At 38.6% G+C, this 22,927-nt stretch overlaps 1 pseudogene; it reads left to right on the top strand.

The window, feature by feature from the left end:
• Positions 1-13,602: 13,602 nt before the first annotated feature.
• LOC140516874 (olfactory receptor 4S2-like) lies at positions 13,603-19,553 on the top strand (annotated as a pseudogene).
• Positions 19,554-22,927: the final 3,374 nt, after the last annotated feature.

Raw genomic sequence — 22,927 nt, 5'->3', positions numbered from 1 at the left:
AGAAATTCATAGTCCCATCTGAGGTTTCAGATGGAAGTACAGTCTCAGCTCTGACCTCTTTGGTGTTTGTGTTTTGGTCCTTATCCCCATAGAAAGATTCTATGGTTTTTTCACTTTTCGTCTGCTTTTTCAGATTCATGATGTTGGCTGAGTGTTGTAGCTTTTGGTTCTTTCAGTCAGAAGATACAGATCTTTTAAGTTGAGTTGATGTGTGTCTACGCTAAAAGCAGGCTTTTTTTGTTGTTGTTGTTTCCCAGATCAACCCTGGGGTTAGCTTGTTAGGTGTGTGGGAGGGGTGGTCTGGTCTCAGGAGATCTCCTCAGCTGACTTGAGGCAAAGGCAAGGTCGGGGGATGGTGATCCCAGCTTCCCTATTGTCTTCCCTTTTCCCCTGGAGGGCTGGGGCACGCCTAGAGGCTAATGCGTGTTCCCGCCCCTCCTGGGGCTCGTCTCCCGGGCTGAGGCTTGCTTGGGTCTCAGTGCGAATTTTCTCTGCCCTGGGTCATCTGTCCCTCCAGATAGCCTCCACCACGGTGGGAAGAATCCCCCCTTGCCACTTTTCCAGCCTCTGGTGTTATGAGACCACCTGCCCCCTTCTGCTGTTCCCGCTGATCCAGGATTAATCTGGGGAAGAATTTTATGGTTCCCTCACGGTCATCAGGGGGGAGGAGAGAGCACTTACTGATCACTCCGCCATCCCAGCTCCTGGAAGTTCATGTAGTTGACCCACCGAAGTCCAGTCTTCAGGCTGAAGGTTTCAAGGGCTGCTGCGCTGATATCTGGCACTCAGCGGCTCTCTTCGGCTTTACCTGGCTTATCTCCTGCTCCGATGGTCTCGCACGCCACTCTCAGGCCCCTCAGGTCCCCTCCACCCTGCCGCGCCGACCACGCTGCACTGTGCGCTGGGGTCTTACCCCCGCGGAACAGATCCCTTCCGTGGACCCTCCAGTCCAACCTGGGCTCCGAATCCGTCAAAGTCCGTCACCCACTGGATTCTACACCTCCAAAATCCGGTCAAACTCTCCCCCCAGAGATATCCAAAGGAGTTTTTCCAGGAGCTTAGGTGAGTCGTTGCTTTCACTCCGCCATCTTGGCTCCGCCTCCTTGAATTTTTTTTAAAAAAAATTCCATGGCCAATTGAAAACCGGTGCACTGGAAAGTGTGCTTAATTGTGAGGCACAGATACTGGATTTAAATCAGTGCTCTGTTAGTTAATGTGACAGAGACCTTAGGAAAGTCATTTCACTTTCTTAGACCTCACATCTCACCTATAAAATAACTGGATGAGATACTTCTAAGATCTCTTTAATTTCTTAAGTTTATGATTTTTATAACACTAATGCTGTTAGATGCTGTATGAGTCAGATGAAATTTGTAGAATATCATATTTTCCACATAATAAAGAATAAAAACAAGCAATAACACGAAATGGCTATCATGTATGAAATTTGGAAAGGCAACATGTGATTTCATTGGAAGTTTGCAGACACAATTAGAAACAGAAAGAGTGAGATATCTAAGTGAAGACAAGAAGAAAAGTGGTTTTACTATATCAGTATATATAAATTAAGTTTCATTTTTGTTCTGAATAATTGAATGCAAATAATTTTATGTTTGTGATATCATTGTGTATCGTAGAAGGAATTTGCACTAATCACTGTTATAAAAATGTATTATATTGTAATTTATTCCAGAATGTGTTAATGATGAAATTTTTTCAGTAATACAAGCAACTGTAATATTTACCAGGAGGGAACTGAGGAAAAAAGGCCTTTCACATAAATGAATTCTATTACTGGGCTCGGGGGGTGAGGAAGTAGATTTGTGACTAAACAAACTGAATCTGATTAGAAAATGTGCTACTTCTTGCAATAGAAATCTGTTTTGAGCCTTCAGAGATAAGTGCCTTGTTTAGTGTCACACTAAAACAGATGTCTGGAGACTTAACTCAGGGTTTTCTAAAAATGAAACAAACTCTCAATCTTTTGTGCTAAAACGAATCTCAATTTTCCTCTCACACAAAATGAGAGACTACGAAAATAAGAAATATAATATAATACATTTAAATCCATTTAATTTTATGTAAAGAAACATAGAGACCATATAATCTTTACCCCATCCATTTTCAGATGAGAAATCTGACCCCCTGAGATGTTGAATGGTTTTGAATAATACTACCAGGAGTAGCAGTGGCAGATTTAAATCCAGATTCTTTGACTCCTTAATCAATATACTATGCTCAGTACCATACTGCTTCTCTAAGCTTAGAGAGAAACTTCATGGACAATTTCAAATGATATGATCATTCCCTTGTATTACAAGGTATAAAATTACACATTTATATAAATTCTGTGTAATGAAAGATGATTTACTAGTTACTTGATGAAAAGAGAATTTTTGTTTCGATAACATCTTATTGCAAAAAAAAAATGTTCTTTCAACATATTCTCTGTAGGAAATTTCCCTGAATATCAACTGTTTTGAGGGTTGTAGAGACAGCTTCTTCAGAGACTCAATGTTTCTGAGAGTCATTTGAGAGAATGGTCACGCTGATTCATGTTCTTCCTTTCTTCCCTTTTTTATGGTGCCCTAACAGGCAACATTTCCCTGAGAAGCTCATTATGTGTGACCTGGAGAAGTTTCAATTATCTTCTACCAAAATTACACTGTACATTCCAAGGAAAATCCATTAGTGGGGTTATGGCGGTGAAACAGAGGCCACTGTGCAGTAATGAATGACTACATTTTTTTTCCACTTTGTCAGAGCCACATGCAGATTTCATCCTTGTTTCAGTAGAATGGGGTTCAAACCTAGATCTTCTGAGCATGCACACATTGTCACCACAGTCTCATGCAATAGAACTTCAAATGGGCATGTTGGAATGAACTCAAAAGCTTCTCAGAGTTCCCTAAATTTGGCAGTTCAATATATTTGTGGCTCATGGGTAGAAATATTTTTAAGTTTTTTTTATTATTGCATAATAATAGTTTTAAGTAAGGCTTGAAACATAACTAACATGCTGTTTCCCTGTGATTCATCATAAATTCTCTCACTTTTACATGAGGTTGAGTTTCAGAAACTGATTGGCAAGTGATTTGCAATATCTTTTAAATCAGTGCTCAAGGAGACCTGTACTTTTTGTGGTTCATTGAAAGGAACAATCTTTATAAAATTCGTTTGCATTTTTCACTGATTAAATCTGATAGCCCTTTGGTAATTATTTATTTTACGACCAATCCTGAGATTCCAAATAATGGACCAATACATTTCCACATCTGAGAAATTAAAAAAAATCATCTACAAGTTATAAGATAAATGTTATGAGATAAAGTGGCATGAGGGGCATAACATAACATTTGCAGGGAGAGGACCTATGTTGATGAACAAGTTGTTCCACTTTTTAGCTGTAAATATTTCAGAATGTCCCATAAGTTCTCCAAATTCCACTTTGTCTATGTAGAAATAAGAATTATATTTACAGTACCTACATCTTAGGGGTTTTGAACAGGAGGAACACTTTTCAAATTTAAATATGATGTAAATGAGATGCATTATTATGCTACAGAAGTATAAGTTACTTTCCTTGCAGTTGTAGAGATGGCAGTCTTTTAAAAAATGTTTTACCAGATTATAATCTTTATTCTTTCTTCAGTTTTATCTCTGGTCTTATCAATACAGACATCACAACAATGCACAATAAACCCTGTTCATGCCTTTCCATTTCATGCTGCAGTAATCATTGATTTCCCATAAAATCACTCAGGAGTATGCACTTCTTACACAGGAAAACATCAAAGGGAAAAAGGAAAAGAAGCTCTGTGCTCTAATATGTTTATAGTAGCTCTCTTTGTGGTGGAAAATAATTGGAAACTACAGGTATGCCTTTCAGTTGAGGAATGGCTGAACAAGTTGTGGTATATAAATGTGATGGAATATTCCTGTGCTATAAAAAATGATGACTTCAATGATTGTAGGAAAGAAATCATGGAAAAGTTGCATGAAATAACGAACAGTGAAATGAGCAGGAACAAGAAAACGCTGCATACAGTAAGAGCAATATTGTTTTTAAGAATGGATTTGAACTTTTGAAGAGGGGGAGTCAAGATGGTTGAGTGAGAGTAATGACTCACCTAAACTCTTAGACAAACTCCTTCAGATACCTCTAAAAAGAGAATCTGACCAAATTTTGGAGATGCTGAATCTGATAGGAGACAGACTGTGGCAGATTCAAAGCCCAGGACAGACTGGAAGGTCCGGGGAAGGATCTGTTCCAGGGGGGTGAGCCCACAGCTCACAGTGCAGTGAGTCCAGTGCAGCGGAGTGGGGGAGGGGGTGCGGAAACACGAGATAGCAGCAGGCGGAACCAGCGGAGCCGCAGTCCAGGGTGAGAGACCAGCAGAGCTGAGCGAGTGACAGTGACTGAGCACCGGATATCAGTCACAGCAGCTCCTCAGTCTTCCAGCCTGCAGATGAAACATCTGTGAGTTACCTACTTCAACTACAGGGAGCCAGGATGGCGGACTGATCAGTAAATGCTCTCTCTTCCCCCTTGCTGACCTTGAAAGAAGCATAAAATATTTCCCCAGAAAAATTCTCGATCAGCGGGAACAGCAGAGGGAGAAAATAGTCTCATAACACTGGAGGTTAGGAAAATAGTTAAAGGGGATCCCTCCTACTGTAGAGGAGGCAAGCCGGAAGGAAAGGGGACCCAGGGCAGAGGAAACTCGCACTAGGACTCAGCCAAGCCTCAGCATCAGGAGAGGAGCCCCAGGAGGGGTGCTAACACGCACTAGGACCTAGGCGTGCCTCAGCACTCCAGGGGAAACAGGAAGACAATAGAACAGCTGTGATCACCATCCTCTGAGCTTGCCTTTGCCTCAGTGCAGCTGAGGCAGTCTCCCTTGACCAGACCTCCCCTATCCTATGCTTTACAAGTTAACCCCAGGGCTAATCAGGGAAACACAAAACAAAAACCTGCTCTTAGCTTTTTCACATAAGTCAACTCAAGACCAAATTGTGCAGCTTCTAACTTAAAGAACCATAAGTCACAACATACAATCAACATCATGAACAAGAAAAAGCAAAAAAAGGCTAAAATACCACAGAATCTTTCTATGGGGACAAGGACCAAAACACAAAGACCAAAGAGGTCAGTCTTGAGACTGTGCTTCCATGTGAAATTTCAGAAGGGACTATGAACTACTTGCATACACAAACAGCTCTCCTGGAACAGTTGAAGAAGGAAATAGAAGAAAAACTGGCCAATGATTTTAGAATTACAAAAAAAGAATTCACTAATGAGAACATCTCTTTGAAAAGGAAAATTGAACAAGTGGAAAAGAAAGTACAAAAACTAACTGGAGAAAATACCTCCTTGAAAGAAACAATTGGATAGATGGAAAAGGAAGCACACAACCTAACTGGGAAAACTGGACAAATGGAAAAGGAAGTACAAAAATTAACCGGAGAAAAGAACTCCTTAAAAGCAAAAATTGGACAGATGGGAAAGGACATGCAAAAGTTAACAGAAGAAAACTATTGATAAAAATTAGAACTATGCAAATAGAAACTGATGACTCTATGAGACAGCAAGAATCAGTCAAACAAAGTCTAAAGAATGAAAAGACAGAAGAAGACATAAAATATCTTATTGGAAAAACAACTGACCTGGAAAATAGATCCAGGAGAGAAAATTTAAGAATTATTGGCCGGCCAGAAAACCACAATGAAAAAAAGAGTCTGGACAACATCTTCCAGGAAATCATCAAGGAAAACTGCTCAGAAGTGCTAGATCCAGAGGGCAAAGTAGTCGTCGAAAGAATTCACCGTTCCCCTCCCACAAGGGATCCCAAACTCAAAACCCCAAGAAATATCGTTGCCAAATTCCATAACTATCAAGTGAAGGAGAAAATACTACAGGCAGCCAGAAAGAAACCACTCAAATATTGAGGAGCTACAGTCAGGATCACACAGGACCTTGCAGCTTCTACATTAAAAGATCGAAGGAATTGGAATCCAATATTCCATAAGGCAAAGGAGTTGGGACTCCAACCAAGGATCAACTATCCAACAAAGTTCAGCATATTATTTTGGGCAAGGAGATGGGCATTCAAAGAAGTTAGGGATTTCCAGACCTTCCTGACAAAAAGGCCGTAACTTAATAGAAAATTCGATCTTCAAATGCAGGCTACAAGAGAGGAATAAAAAGTTAAACAAAGGGGGAAAACAAAACAAAACAAAAAACTTGTTACTCAATTTGGGCAAACTTTTTACCTTCCTATATGGGAAGATGATATCTGTTAGTCTTGAGAATTGTGCACCTATTACGAAATTTAAAAGGAATATACATAGAGGGAACGGGTATGAAGTAAATGATGCCATGTTAAAACTAGGATTTAAGTAGGCGAAGGGATTTTAACACGAGGTGTGAAAAGGAGGAAACAGAAAATGGTAAATTTCATCACAGGAAGAAGTACAAAATTATAGTAGAGGGAAAGGGGAGGGAAATCAGCATTGTTTGAGAGGTACTCTCATCTTATTTGGTTCAAAGAAGGTAAAATAAACTTAAGTATATAATCCTAACTACTTCTATAGGCAGTAGGAGAGGAAGGGGGAAGAAAGCAGAAGGAAGGTAAAAGGGAGGAAATGAGCAGCAAGGGTCAAGGGGAGTAAAAGGGAGGGGGGCTAAAAGAAGGAAGGAAGGCTGCAGGAGATGGTGGTGAAAAGTGAAAACTATTGAAGAGGGGAAGGGTGATGGGAGAGCTAAAAGCACAAACGGTGGGAAAGAGGATGGAGGGAAACACACAGATTGCAATTACAACTGTGAGTGTGAATGGAATGAACTCTTCCGTAAAACGGAGATGGATAGCAGAATGGATTAAAAGCTATAATCCAACAACATGTTGTTTACAAGAAACACATTTGAAACGGGGGGATGCATACAGGATAAAGGTCAAAGATTGGATCAGAACATGTTGTGCTTCAGCTGATGCAAGAAAAGCAGGAGCAGCAATCCTAATATCAGACAAATCAAAAACAGAAATAGATATAATCAAAAGAGATAAGGATGGAAACTATATCCTGCTAAAAGACACAATAAACAATGAAACAATATCATTACTAAACATGTATGCTCCAAGTGGTATACCATCTAAATTCTTAGAGGAGAGGTTGGGGGAGTTGGAAGAAATTGACAGCAACACTATACTAGTGGGGGACCTCAGCCTCCCCCTCTCTGAACTTGATAAATCTAACCTCAAAATAAACAAGAAAGGGGTTAAGGAGGTAAATAAAACTCTGGATAATGTAGATATGATAGATCTCTGGGGAAAACTGAATGAGAATAGAAAGGAATATACCTTTTTCCCAGTTGTACATGGCACATATACAAAAATTGACCATGTACTAGGACATAAAAACCTCCTAACTCAGTGCAGAAAAGCAGGGATAATCAATGCATCCTTCTCAGACCATAATGAAATAAAAATTATGTGTAATAAAAGGTCATGGAAAGATGAACCAAAATTCAATTGGAAACTAAATAATCTAATCCTAAAGAAGGAGTGGGTTAAACAAGAAATCAGAGAAACAATCAACAACTCCATTCAAGAAAATGACAATAGTGAGATAGCCTATCAAATCTTATGGGATACTGCAGAAGCAGTTCTTAGGGTAAGTTTTATATCTTTGAATGCCTACATAAATAAAATAGAGAAAAAGGGAGATCAATGACTTGGGCATGCAGCTGAAAAAGCTAGAAAAAGAACAAATTGAAAATTCTCAAATAAATACCAAATTATAAATATTGAAAACCAAAGGAGAGATTAAGAAACTTGAAACTAAGATAACTACTGAATTATGAAATACAAACAAAGTTGGTTTTATGAGAAAACTAATAAAATTGATAAACCTTTGGTCAATCTGATTAAAAAAGAAAGCAGAAAATCAAATTGCCAATATCAAAAATGAAAGGAGTGAACTCACCTCCAATGAGGAGGAAATTAAAACAATAATTAGAAGTTACTTTGCCCAACTTTATGCCCACAGATTCGATAATCTAAATGAGATGGATGAGTATTTTAGAAAATACAAATTGCCCAGATTGACAGAAGGGGAAGATGACTACTTAAACAACCCCATCTCAGAAAAAGAAATTGAACAAGCCATCAACGAACTCCCTAGGAAAATATCTTCAGGGCCAGACGGATTCATATGTGAATTCTGTCGAACATTTAAAAACAGCTAATTCCAATACTATATAGACTATTTTTGAAAATTGGGGAAGAAGGAGTCCTCCCAAATCCTTTCTATGATAGAAATATGGTTTTGATACCTAAACCAGGAAGAGACAAAACAGAGAAAGAAAATTCTAGACCAATTTCCCTAACGAATATAGATGCAAAAATTTTAAATAAGATTTTAGCAAAACAAATACAGCATCTTATCACGAGAGTAATACATTATGATCAGATAGGATTCATACCAGGAATGCAGAGCTGGTTCAATATTAGGAAAACTATTAGCATTATCGATCATATCAACAACAAAACTAACAAAAACGGCATGATTACCTCAGTAGATGCAGAAAAAGATTTCGACAAAATACAACATCCATTCCTATTAAAAATATTGGAGAACACGGGAATAAAGGGAACTTTCCATAAAATAATAAGCAGTATCTACCTAAAACCTTCACTAACCATTATATGCAATGGAGATAAGCTAGATGCCTGTCCAATAAGATTATAGGTGAAACAAGTATGTCCATTATCATCACTATTATTCAATATGATACTAGAAATGCTAGCTGTATCAATTAGACAAGATAAAGAAATTTAAGGAACAAGAATACGCAAAGAAGAAACTAAGTTATCACTCTTTACAGATGATATGATGATATACTTAAAGAATCCCAGAGATTCAAGTAAAAAACTACTTGAAATAATAAACAATTTTGTCAAAGTTGCAGGTTACAAAATAAACCTGCACAAATCTTCTGCATTCCTATATGTTAGCAACAAAGTCCAACAGCAGGAGATAGAAATTGAAATCCTATTTAAAGCTAGGGTAGACACTATAAAATAGTTGGGAGTTTATCTGCCAAAACAAACCTGGGGAATATATGAATACAATTACAAGACACTTTTTCACAAATAAAGTCAGATCTAAGTAATGGGAAAATATCAGTTGCTCATAGGTAGGCCGAGCTAATATAATAAAAATGACAATTCTACCTAAATTAATTTACTTATTTAATGCTATACCAATCAAACTCTCAGATAATTGTTTTCTAGAGCTGGATAAAATAATATCAAAATTCATCTGGAAGAACAAAAGATCCAGAATATCAAAGGGACTAAAGAAAAGAAATGCTAGGGAAGGTGGCCTAGGGCTACCAGATCTCAAATTGTATTATGAAACAGCAATTATCTAAACCACTTGGTATTGGCTAAGGGACACAATAGTAGACAAGTGGAATACACTAGGCACTCAAGACACAGTAGGCAAGGAATATAGCAAACTCCTGTTTGATAAACCCAAGGACCCCAACTTCTGAGATAAGAACTCATTGTCAGAAAAAAATTGCTGGGAAAACTGGATAACAGTGTGGCAGAAACTAGGTGTACACCCATCCCTGACACCGTACACAAGAATAAAGTCCAAATAGGTACATGATCTCAATATAAAGATTGATACCATGGAGAAACTTGAAGAGCAAGGAATAGTGTATTTCTCAGATTTATGGAGAAGGGATGAATTTTTTTATTAAAAAAGAGATAGAAAGCATTATGAAATGCAAGATGGATGATTTTGATTACATCAAACTGAAAAGTTTTTGCACAAATAAACCCAATGCAAGTGAAGGAATATTTCATATCCCTTGAATAAAGTAAGTTCACTCTGTCCTTTTGGTGACCTCTCAAGGAATATAACATATGTGAGTTGGCCATGTATTAATGTTTTGGGAACTAGCCACTCCCGGAACTCATAGATAATACTTGGAAGATTTGGCTAATCCTCCCAGTATATGATTAATTAACATATCTTGTGGCCTCCGTATGATATCTTCTTGATGGACAAACATCTGTATTCCCATGGCCATGTGCCTGACCAGCTTGGAACAGTGTTTGGAGCCGTTGGCAAAAAGCCTTCTTTGTCTAGGTCCCTATAAACTCTCCTTGCTTAGTGTAAGTCCTCGGAATCTCACCCATGGAGACGACGCTCTGCCTGGGACTACTTGTTCCCAATTCAGACCCTGAAAGCTGTATCCCGGGATTCCCCAGCTGAGAAAATTCAGGTGTTTGTGCTTCCCTGAACTGGTGATGTTTTTCTATTTCCTCTTATATTTCTATTAATATTGCTATAATTATATTAGTATTAGGCTATATTAATTATTTCTGCTATAACTCTAAACTGTTCATGCGTTTGCCTTTCTGTAAATCAATAAAATATCCAGCTTCTTCTTCTCAAATGTGTCTTATTGTAGGTGCGAATCTGAACCATAAATTTCCTTAATCACACAGCAAGCAAAATTAGGAGGAATGTAGTAAATTGGGAAAGAATTTTCACAGTTAATCTCAGGGATAAAGGCCTCATTTCTAGAATATGTAGAGCACTGAGTCAAATGTACAACAACACAAGTCATTCCCAAATTGATAAATGGTCAAAGGATATGAACAGACAATTTTCAGAGGAAGTAATTAAACATATAATCATATGAAAAAATGCTCTAAATCACTTTTTCTTGGAGAGATGCAAATCAAAACATCTCTGAGGTACAACATCACACCTATTAGATTGGCAAACATGACAGGAAAGGAAAATGATAAAGATTGGAGAGGATGTGGGAGAGTTGGAACACTAATTCATTGTTGTTGGAGCTGTGAGCTCATCCAACCATTCTGGAGAGCAGTTTGGAAGTATTCCCAAAGGGCTACAAAAATGTGAGTAACCTTTGACCCAGCAATATCACTTTTAGGACTGTATCTCCAAGAAGTCATAAAAATGGGAAATGTACAAAAGTACTTATAGCAGCAATCTTTGTAGTTGCCAAAAACTGGAAATCAAGTGGATGCCCATCAATTGGGGAATGGCTGAATAAATTATGGTATATGAATATAATGGAGTACTATTGCGCCATAAGAAATGATGAATAAGAAGACTTCAGAGAGGCCTGGAAGGACTTACATAAAATATGATGCTGAGCGAAAGGAGCAGAACTAGGAGAACTTTTTGCACAGCAACGACCAGAGTGTGTGAGAGTTTTTTCTAGTAGGCTTGGAACTTCGTAACAACAGAAGAACTTAAAAAGAAAAAAAAAAAACAAATTTCCGATGGTCTTTTAAGGCAAAATGTCTTCCACACTCAGAGAAAGAACTATGGAATTCATTCGCAAAATGTAGCAGATCATATGTGTGTGTGTGTGTGTGTGTGTATTGTGTTTTGATTTGTTAGATAATTTCTTCCATTTATTTTAGTTCGTCTACACAGCATGACTATAGTGAAAACGTATTCAATCGGAAAGTATGTGTAGATCCTATATAGAATTGTAGGCCGTCTTGTGGAGGGAGAGCAGTTGTGGGGGGTAGATAGAGGGGAAAAACATTTAAGTTTTATGGTAGTGATTATAGAACATTATAAATAAAAAAAGAATGAATTTGAACAAAAAGTTATTTTGACTTATAAATCCTGAAATTAAATTTAAAGAAAATATGAAGAAAGACACTTTTCCTTTTTCCCTAATCATCTCTGGAAATAGACCAAGTAGTAACAGTGCTGTGTCAAAGTGTACAGATAGGATTTGCATTTATGGGAGGAACCTAGGATAACAGAAACCTCTGTGAAATTTCCTAAATCCAAATGCTTCCTTCCTTCCTTCCTTCTTTCTTTCTTTCCTTTCTTCTTTTATCTTTTCTCCATTTCCTTAATGGCATGTGGTTCCAAGGGATCATATAGAAGTAAGTAAGAAATCTTTACTCTTGATGAGTTTCTCCAAGTTTGTCAAACTTATGTCGTTTATTTTGTTTTATTAAATTAGAAACACTATTATTTTCCCGTTTTTTATACAAATGATTATTATCTTTTAGTTTCTACTACGTCCAGTACAAAACACAGCAGTGGTAACTTTGTGTCAAAGGAAATGAACAATGTAATAAATTTATTTGTATGTTACTGAATTATTTTCCAGAATAGCTGTACTTAATCACACTGTGACCAACTCTGAAATAATATGTTGTCTTCCTACAACCTCTCCATAATTCAGTTTTCCCGTCGTGTTTCATCTTCAGCAATCTGACGAATGTGTAGCAGTATATCAGAACGCTGTCCCCTCTTTTTGGATCATAAACCATCTCATATCCACTGTATTTTGGGGTACTCCAAGGATTTATTGTTGTCTCTCCATTTTGCGCTCTGCACTCACTCATCACTCATCAACGTAGTTATCACTTTTCTGATGGATCTCTATATCCAGTCAGAGTATCTCTCCTTAGCTAGAGTCATGAGTAACAACATACCTTCTGGAAACCTTAACCTGGATATCCTAAAGAAAACTCGAAATCATTATGTCTGAAACAGAACTCATTGTTTTCTCTCCAAAGTATCCATTACTCACAAATTTCCTATTGTTTCTTTTTTAATGGTAAATTCATCCTTCTAGTCACATAGACTCACAATCTTGATTTCATCCTTTATTCCTCATCTATTAAGCATATCAAATCTGATATCAAGTTTTGTTATTTCTACCTTTTCAACAGCTGTCATATATGTCTTCTTCTCTTCATTCATGCAGATGTCACCTTAGGACAGGGCCTAATCACCTCACATCTGGAGTATTGTAAAAGTCTCCCAGAATCAAGTCTTTATTAATTCCAATTATTCCTTTCCTCAATGAACGAAATGATTTTCCTAAAGTACAGATCCGTCTATGTCATTTATTTATCTAATAAACTCTAGTATCTCAATATGTCCTCCAGTTTCAAACATATTCTTTTTAATTTTGACACGTAAAATTCTTTGTAATCTGACTTCCCTTGCATTTATAGTCCCCATCACCTGGAATGTTTTCCCTGTTCACCTTTTCCTATTGCTCTTCCTGACTTCCTTTAAGATTGGTTAAATTACAATACATCTAAGGGGCACAGTGGATAGAGCACTGACCCCCTGGAGTCAGGAGGATCTGAGTTCAAATCCAGCCTCAGACACTACCTAGTTATATGAATCCCAGGCAAGGTTGCTCAAATCTAAGCTTCTGCAGAGTACTTATTTGATTCTCCTTACGACTCCATGTCAAGTCTTGTCCTTTTGGGATTAATCTCATTTTGATAGGTAGATGATGACTAAATAAGTAGATATATGATAGATGCAGATAGATACCAATATCTCTCTATTACAAACTAGAAGATAGATAAACATAAACATATATTTACATACACAAGATATTTGGTATACGCATAGTTGTTTGGATATTCTCTACCTCTTTATAAAAAAAAAAAGTTCCTTTGGTGCAAGGTCTATGGGAAAAAATAGATATTCAATGAGTTACAAGACTTTGAGGAATTTATTGAAAAAAACCTGAACTTAACATAAAATTTGACATTCAATATGAAAGAGCAGTATAAGGTAAGCATCAAGGACTAATTATAAGGGACTTCATAAGGACAGACTACTTTTTATGTGAGGAAATGTAAACTGTATTCTAAGACTGTATTTAAGAATTGGGGAGTTTGAAAGAAAGATTGGGTACAGGTAAGTATTCTTGATTGTAAAAAGCAAAACAATTTTGGAAAAAATGTCCAAAGAATAATTATCTTATACAAATGAGGTATAAAGGAAAGAATTAAAGGAGGAATTAGATGGGGAAGAGGGCTGGTAGTTCTAGACTCATACTTTTCTTGGGAATGGGTTAAAGAGGAAACAGTGTGTGTGTGTGTGTGTGTGTGTGTGTGTGTGTGTGTGTGTGTGTGTGTAATGTTTAAAAAAGTCCTCTAAATTCAGAATGAAATAAAAGGGTAATGGGATAGTGAGGGGGAGCTATTTTCAGAGGAAAGAGGGAGAGGTAAAAAGATAAGAGGGTACATAAGTGTGTCTAGATTAATGGGGAGAGAGAATAAGGGAAGGATCTTTGGAGGGGGGTAGGCTAAGTGATAAGAGGCAAGGTATTGTGTAGACATAAAGTAAAGTATTTAGGAGGGATAGAAAATAAGAGATGGCTACAAACATAAAATAAAAAGTACGAGTAGAATTTATTAGAAAAAATGCCTAGGTTACATCATGATCTCAGCCAAAGTTAAAGCTAAAATAGATTTTAAAAAAATAGAGAAATTCCAGTATGTCACTCATATTAATTAATATTTTAGACTATTTAAAGCAACAAGGTAGTATAAGGTTGGTATCATTCTGTGGTATTGAAAAAAATGAATTGGAGGACTTAGAAAAATATAGAAATACTTGGTGTTTTGACAGAAAATGTTATCTACCTTCAGAGAAAAGAGGACTAACAAGTAATGTACAATCATACATAGATATATTTGAATGTATATGCATATGTATGATTATAGGATATATATATATGTGTGTGTGTGTGTGCATGTAACTATATGTATGTGAATAGGTATGTGTAAACATGTTTTTATGTATGTATGCATGGATATGTGCACGCGTATGTGTGTGTGTATATCTGTGTGTGTATTTGTATAGCCTTCTGGGGGAAGGGGGAAGGAAGGAGAAAATAATACAAAGTAAATAATATATAACAGGGAACAAAAGAAAACTTGTAGACAACGTATCTCTGAACACACTGTAGGAATTAGCACATGGGCTTTCTTTTTTAAAATTATTTATTTATTTAACTTTTAACATTCATTTTCACAAAATTTTATTCCTTCCTGTAGTGGAATGTGATGAGAGTAAATTTCATGTTTTTCTCTCACCTCCCCTCTTTATCCCTCCACTAATAAGTCTTTTGCTTGGCTCTTTTATGAGAGATAATTTGCCCCATTCTATTTCTCCCTTTCTCCTCCCAATATATTTCTCTCTCAGTGCTTCATTTCATTTTTTTTAAGATATGATCCCATCCTCTTCAATTCACTCTGTGCACTCTGTCTCTATGTGTGTGTGCACATGCATGTGTGTGTGTGTGTGTAATCCCACCCAGTACCCAAATACTGAATAGTTTCAAGAGTTACAAATATTGTCTTTCCATGTGGGAATGTAAACAGTTCAACTTTCGTAAGTCCCTTATGACTTCTCTTTGGTGTTCACCTTTTCATGCTTCTCTTCATTCTTGTGTTTGAAAGTCAAATTTTCTTTTCAGCTCTGGTCTTTTCATCAAGAATGCTTGAAAGTCCTCTATTTCATTGAAAGACCAATTTTCCCCCTGAAGTATTATACTCAGTTTTGCTGGGTAGGTGATTCTTGGTTTTAGTCCTAGTTCCTTTGACTTCTGGAATATCCTATTCCACGCCCGTTGATCCCTTAATGTAGAAGCTGCTAGATCTTGGATTATCCTGATTGTATTTCCACAATACTTGAATTGTTTCTTTCTAGCTGCTTGCAATATTTTCGCCTTGACCTGGGAACTCTGGAATTTGGCCACAATGTTGCTATGAGTTTGTCTTTTTGGATCTCTTTCAGGAGGTGATTTATGGATTCCTTGAAGACTTATTTTGCCCTCTGGTTCTAGAATCTCAGGGCAGTTTTCCTTGATAATTTCATGAAAGATGATGTCTAGGCTCTTTTTTTGATCATGGCCTTCAGGTAGTCCCATAATTTTTAAATTGTCTCTCCCGGATCTATTTTCCAGGTCAGTTGTTTTTCCAATGAGATATTTCACATTATCTTCCATTTTTTCATTCTTTTGGTTTTGTTTTGTGATTTCTTGGTTTCTCATAAAGTCTCCATCTGTTCCATTCTAATTTTGAAAGAACTATTTTCTTCAGTGAGCTTTTGAACCTCCTTTTCCATTTGTCTAATTCTGCTTTTGAAAGCATTCTTCTCTTCACTGGCTTTTTGAACCTCTTTTGCCAATTGAGTTAGCCTATTTTTCAAGGTGTTATTTTCTTCAGTATTTTTTTGGGGTCTCCTTTAGCAGAGTGTTTACTTGTTTTTCATGCTTCGCTTGCATGTCTCTCATTGCTCTTCGCAGTTTTCCTCCACCTGTCTAACTTGATTTTCAAAATCCTTTTTGCGCTCTTCCATGGCCTGAGCCCATTGAGTGGGCTGGGATACAGGGGGCTTGACTTCTGCGTTTTTCCCTGATGGTGAGCATTGTTCTTCCTCATCAGAAAGGAAGGGAGGAAATACCTGTTCACCAAGAAAGTAACTTCTATAGCCTTATTTCGTTTCCCTTTTCTGGGCATTTGCCCAGCCAGTGACTTGACTTCTGAATATTCTCTTCACACCCACTTCTCCTCGGGATCCTTCCAGCCAGTGCTTGGTGTCTGAGATTCAAATGCTGCTTCCTAGCCTCAGGGCTTTGGGTGGGGGCAGGGCTGCTAGTCAGTGTGAGATCAAGTTCAGGTGCTCAGGTGGGGGCAGGGCTGCCATTCGGGGCTTAGTTCCCTCAGGGGGTTTATGCAGAGACGTTCAACAATGGAGCCGAGCTCCTGCCTGCTTGGGGAGCCCCAGTCCGCTGCTGCCTCCCTAGGGGGCCTGAGTTATGGGGGCACCCCACTCCCCTCTCAGCAAGCCTAGAAGACCCTCTCATCAACCTTTGGGGCCCGTGGGTGCAATGACCTCTGCGGCCGCTGGAGATTCTGTCCCTGAAGCTTGCTTGGATCCGCTCCTCTTGATGCTGCAGCCAAGGCAGGGATGGGCTCGGTTCCTGGTCCAGGGCGTGAGGGACCTTTCACGTCAGGTCTCTCTGGAACAGAAGTCTCATCACCTCCATTGTTCTGTGGATTCTGCTGCTCCAGAATTTGTTGCTCCAGAATCTTTTTTACAGATATTTTATGGGCTGTGGGTTTGGAGCCAGTGTATGCATGTGTTTCTACTATGCCATCTTGGCTCCGCCCCCGAAAGCATTCTTCTCCTCATTGGCTTTTTGAACCTCTTTTGCCAATTGAGTTAGCCTATTTTTCAAGGTATTATTTTCTTCAGCATTTTTTTTGGGTCTCCTTTAGCAGGGTGTTTAATTGTTTTTCATGCTTTGCTTGCATGTCTCTCATTTGTCTTCCCAGTTTTTCCTCCACGTCTCCAACTTGATTTTCAAAATCCTTTTTGAGCTCTTCCATGGCCTGAGCCCATGGTATATTTATTTTGGATGTGTGGGATACAGAAGCCTTGACTTCTGTGTCTTTCCCTGATGGTAAGCATTGTTCTTCCTCATCAGAAAGGAAGGGAGGAAATACCTGGTCCCCAAGAAAGTAACCTTCTATATAGTCTTATTTTTTTTCCCTTTTCTGGGCATTTTCCCAGCAGTGTCTTGACTTCTGAATATTCTCTTCACATCCACTTCGCCTCCAGATCTGCCCAGCTGGCGCTTGGGGTCTGAGGTTCAAATGCTGCTTCCCAGCCTCAGGGCTTTTGGCGGGGGCAGGGCTGCTATTCAGTGTGAGATTAAGTTCAAGTGCTCAGGTGAGGGCAGGGCTGCTTCACGGGCTCTGTTCCCTCAGGGGGTTTATGTGGAGACCTTCAACAATGAATCCAGGCTCCTGGCTGCTTGGGGAGGCCCTCTCAGCTGCCACCCCCTCTGCTGCCTCCCGAGGGAGCCTGAGTTATGGGGACACCCCACTTCCCTCTCGGCCCCCCAACAAGACTCTCTCACCAACCCTTGTCACCTGTGGGTGGAGGGACCCTCGCGACTGCTGGAGATCCCATCCCTAAAGCTTGCTCGGATCTGCTCCCTGCTCGGATCTGCTCCCTGCTCGGATCCGCTCCTCTTGGCGCCGCGTGGCTAATACAGGGCTGGGCTCAGGGTGCACAGCACGAGGACCTTTTGTGAGAGGTTTTCATGCTCTCTGAAACAGAAATCTTGTCCGCTCCATTGTTCTGTGGCTTCTGCTGCTCCGAAATTTGTTGGAAGTTCTTTTTTACAGATATTTTATGGTCTGTGGATTCAGAGCTACCGTATGTGTGTGTGTCTACTCTGCTATCTTGGCTCCGCCCTATGGGCTTACTTGAAAGGGAAATTTATTGCTCTATATTTTGAATCCTCTCTTAAATTCTGCTGTGCACATGGCAATGTTTATTTTTCTTTACTTATACTGCCTTTGCATCAGTATTTAAGTTTATATATTTCTTCTTTTTCTTTTCTTGTTGAGTATTTAAATTTTAGAAATAAAGAAAGAAGGAAAAAGGCAAGGCCTATGTTTTTGCATTTCTATGTAATTCTGGCACTTAACATCCCTGGAAAAATAGTATGCTCTTAAGTAATGTTTATTGATTGAAAATATTAAAATGGAGCCAAGAACTTAATAAGTATCATATTCTCTTCCTTCTTAGGTAATTCATGGTTATCAGTGATGGTATTTAATAAATAATATTATTCATGATTTTTCTAGTTTCAGGCATACTAACGTTTCCCTGTACACTCACCTCAGTGCTGAAGTCATAGGGGATAGAAAAAATAATCACTGAATTTGTCCTCCTTGGTCAGTTCAATAATCAAGAGGTCAAAGACATCAATTTTATTTTCTTTTCACATTTCTGTCTTGTGATCTTGATAGGAAATCTCTTCATCCTTACCACCATCAGCTTTAGTCAACTCAATGAACAGCCCATGTACTTTTTCCTTACTTGTCCTTCATGAATATCTGTTTCACATCCACTATGGCTCCAAATTTTATTGTGGGCTTATTGGCTCAGAAAACCACCAGCTCCTCATACAGCAGCTGTATGGCCCAGAAGTTTTGTGCTCATTTCTTTGGTACCACAGAGATCTTCATCTTGGTAGCAATGGCCTTTGATTGCTACATCACCATCTCTAAGCCACTGCATTACATGGTCATCATGAGTCAACAGGTATGCCATCTTATCTTGTTAACCTCTTGCATAGAGGCATTTCTTCATTCAATCAATCAAGTATTGATTGCAGTTCAACTGCCTTTCTGTGGTCCCAATAAAATAGACCACTATTTCTGTGATGTGTTTCTCTGCTAAAGCTACCCTGCACAGATAATTTCTTGCTTGTTCTTTTGTTAATTGGTACTAGTGGGATGCTAAGTGTTTTGATATTCATTTTCTTGCTTATTTCTTATATCATTATCCTGACCATCTTGAGGACTCACTCCTCAGAGGGTTGGCGAAAGGCTCTCTCCACCTGTGAATCACACATGACTGTAGTCATCATGTTCTGTGTGCACCTCATCTTCACCTATGTGCCTACTGGTAATTCTCTCAATGAAGATAAGGTGTTTACCCTCTGTTACACCATCATTGCTCCTATGTTCTAGCCTTCCTTATATTCCCTTAGAAATATTGACATGAAGAATATCGTGAGGAAAGTCTGGTTACAAAACTGCTTTCCAAAGGAAACTGTCCTCTATGGAATACATGATTCTGTTTCAGACATAGAACTACTAACAAGCACAAGTGAAGAATTTTCCTACTCTTAGTGGACTGAGGTAGAACTATTCCTAAAGTCTAATCAACTTCAGCAGTTGTCCTAAGGGCTAGACTAGTTTTTCTTTCCTGAGTTAAACTGGGTATTCAGCTCTTGATCATAAAGTCATCACATTGGACAAAATGGCTTTTTGTGTAGCTGCGTGTGTTTGTATGTACTTGTATGTCTGTTAATGTTAAAAAACGTATAACAAACTGATATACCAACAATCAGTTCCCACTATTATATATATGGTGTCATTGTGTTGTTCATTTTCTTTTTATCAAAATGTTTTTAAAAGCACCAGTTTTCAGGAGGAGAGTTATTTTCTGGGGGGCAGAGACAAGACGGTGGAGTAGAAAGATGCACATACTCTAGCTCTTCCCCCACAGCCCATAAAATACCTATAAAGGAAGACTCTCAACAAATTCTAGAGCAACAGAAGACACTGAACAACAGAGTGGAAGAGATTTCCAGGACAGGGTGACCTGGAAGGCCAAAGTGAAAGGTCTGTGGCACCGAAAGCAGAGAAGAGTGCAGCTTAGCCTTGGCTGCATCTCCAGGACAAGGAGGAACAGCGCAGGCCTCAGGGGCAGAATGCAAGGCAGCAGTGGAGGCTGGCAGGTCCCTCAACTCACAAACACCAGACGCAGTTTCAAAGGTCAGTGAGAGAGCTTTATCAACTCTGTGACAAGGGAGCAGGATCCTCCCCCAGTCCCGGCCCCAGGCAGGTGGCAGCAGCTGGGGCTGCTGTGGTGGTAGCGAGGGCAGGCATTTTTGGAGTGTCAGCTTAAAGACCTTTGTGGAATTGAGCAGAGGATCTGAACCTCAGTCACCAACCAGGCCAGGGAGTTACTCCCCTCCCTTGACTGTGTCACCTTGGAGGAACTGACAACTTACAAGTCCCCAGAGTATACCCTACTCTTGACTAAGGATCCAAAAGTCAAGTAACTGGTTGGGAAAATGCCCAAAAAAGGGAAAAATAGGACTACAGAAGGTTACTTTCTATAGAAACTTTCTATACAGAACAGGAATTCTCTCCGATCCTTTCAGAGGAGGAAGAACAATGTTTACCATCAGGGACGACATAAAAGTCAAGGTTTGTGCATCCGAAACCTCCAAATTAATATGCAATGGACCCAGGCCATAGAAGAACTCAAAAAAGACTTTGAAAATCAAGTCAGAGAGGTGGAGGAAAAACTGGAAAGAGAAATGAGAGCAATGCAAGAAAATCATGAAAAACAAGGCAACAACTTGCTAAAGGAAATGCAAAAAAATGCTGAAGAAAATTACACATTTCAAAATAGGCTAACTCAATTGGCAAAAGAGGTCCAAAAAGCCATTGAGGATAAAGATGTTTTAAAAAGAAGAATTAGTCAAATGGAAAAGGAGGTTCAAAAGCTCACCGAAGAAAACAGTTCTTTAAAAATTAGAATGGAGCAGATGGAGGCTAATGACTTAATGGGAAACCAAGAAATTACAAAACAAAACCAAAAGAAAGAAAAAATGGAAGATAATGTGAAATATCTCATTTGAAAAACAACTGACCTGCAAAATAGATTGACGAGAGACAATTTAAAAATAATGGGACTACTTGAAAGCCATAACCAAAAAAGAGCCTAGACATCATCTTTCATGAAATTATCAATGAAAATTGCCCTGATATTCTTGAACCAGAGGAAAAAATAAATATTGAAAGAATCCACCAATCACCTCCTGAAAGAGATCCAAAAGGAGAAACTTCTAGCAATATTGCAGCCAAATTCCAGAGTTCCCAGGTCAAGGAGAAAATATTGCAAGCAGTTAAAAATAAACAATTCAAGTGTTGTGGAAATACAATCAAGATAACTCAAGATCTAACAGCTTCTGCATTAAGGGATTGAAGGGCTTGATATGCAATATTCCAGAAAGGAACTAGGACTAAAACCAAGAATCATAGACCCAGCAAAACTAATATACTTCAGGGGAACAAACGGTCATGCAATAAAATAGAGGACTTGAAGCATTCATGATGAAAGGACCAGACCTGAAAAGAAAATCTGACTTTCAAGCACAAGAATGAAGAGAAGCATGAAAAGGTAAACAGGAAAGAGAAATCACAAGGGACTTACTAAATGTGAACTGTTTACATTCCTACATGGAAAGATAATATTTCTACCTCTTGAAACTTTTCTCAGTATCTGGGTAGTTGGAAAGATTACACTCACACACACGCACACATATATATTTCTGTGTGTGTGTATATGTATGTATTTACAGATAGAGAGAGAGAGACAGAGCAGAGGGTGAGTTGAATAGGAAAGGATCATACCTAAAAAAATAAAATTAAGAAGTGAGAGAGGAATATATTGGAAGGAGAAAGGGAGACATGGAATCAGGCAAATTATTTCTCATAGAAGAGGCAAGAAAAAGCTTTTCCAGTGGAGGGAGAAAGGCAGAAGGTGAGAGGGGAAAAAGTGAAGCTTACTCTCATCACATTTGACTCAAGGAAGGAATAACATACACACTCCATTTGGTATGAAAATCAATCTTGCACTACAGGAAAGTAGGGGAGAAGGGGATAAGCATGGTAGGGGGGGATGATGGAAGGGAGGACAAATGGAGGAAGGAGCAATTAGAAGTAAACACTCTTGGGTGGGGACAAAGTCAAAAGAGAGAATAGAAGAAATGCAGGGCAGGATAGGGTAGAAGGACATATAGTTATTCTTACACAACATGACTATTATGCAAGTGATTTGAAAAACTGCACAAATATCGCTGATATTGAATTGCTTGTCTTTTCGGTAGGGATGGGTGGGGAGTGTTGACCTGAAAACTTACCAAGAAAAGGCAACATGGCTAAATGCATACATTTTATGATTTAATTAATTAATCAATTCCCTATTAAAGAAAACAGTTACATAATGCATTATGGAGCCAGAAATGTTCTGGCTACCCAGTGCAGAAATCTTCTGGCCTATATACATTTTGCCGTGAGAAAAGAACTCTCCTAGTTGAACAAATCATAAATTCAGTAAGACAGGACAATTAGCAAAGCAATATTGGTCAGGCCTTGGGATTCCAAGCTGGGTAAACATATGTCTCGGAAATCCCACCACTAATAAGTGGCAGGCTTCCTGCCCTAAACAGATAACTGACATAGGAAAGGGTAAACAAAGTTCATTAGAAATTACGACCTAAGATGTCTGTTTTCTTTACCATTAACATGCCATAACATAGTGTAGGTCTACAAATATTAAGATATGGAAAACGTCCCATTATTCAAGATAGTGTCTTAGGTTAAAGGTCTCCTTAAGGAATGTAGAGTCAGCCTTGGCTGGCTTTTGCTGACATAGGAAGAGGCACTATCTGAGTTTGCTTCAGAGAGAACAAAGAGATTATTCCAAA

Source organism: Notamacropus eugenii, chromosome Y (genome assembly GCF_028372415.1).
Source record: "Notamacropus eugenii isolate mMacEug1 chromosome Y, mMacEug1.pri_v2, whole genome shotgun sequence".
Classification (NCBI taxonomy): domain Eukaryota; kingdom Metazoa; phylum Chordata; class Mammalia; order Diprotodontia; family Macropodidae; genus Notamacropus; species Notamacropus eugenii.
Note: the sequence above shows the minus strand (reverse complement) of the source record. Positions and strands in the feature narration are given on the sequence as shown.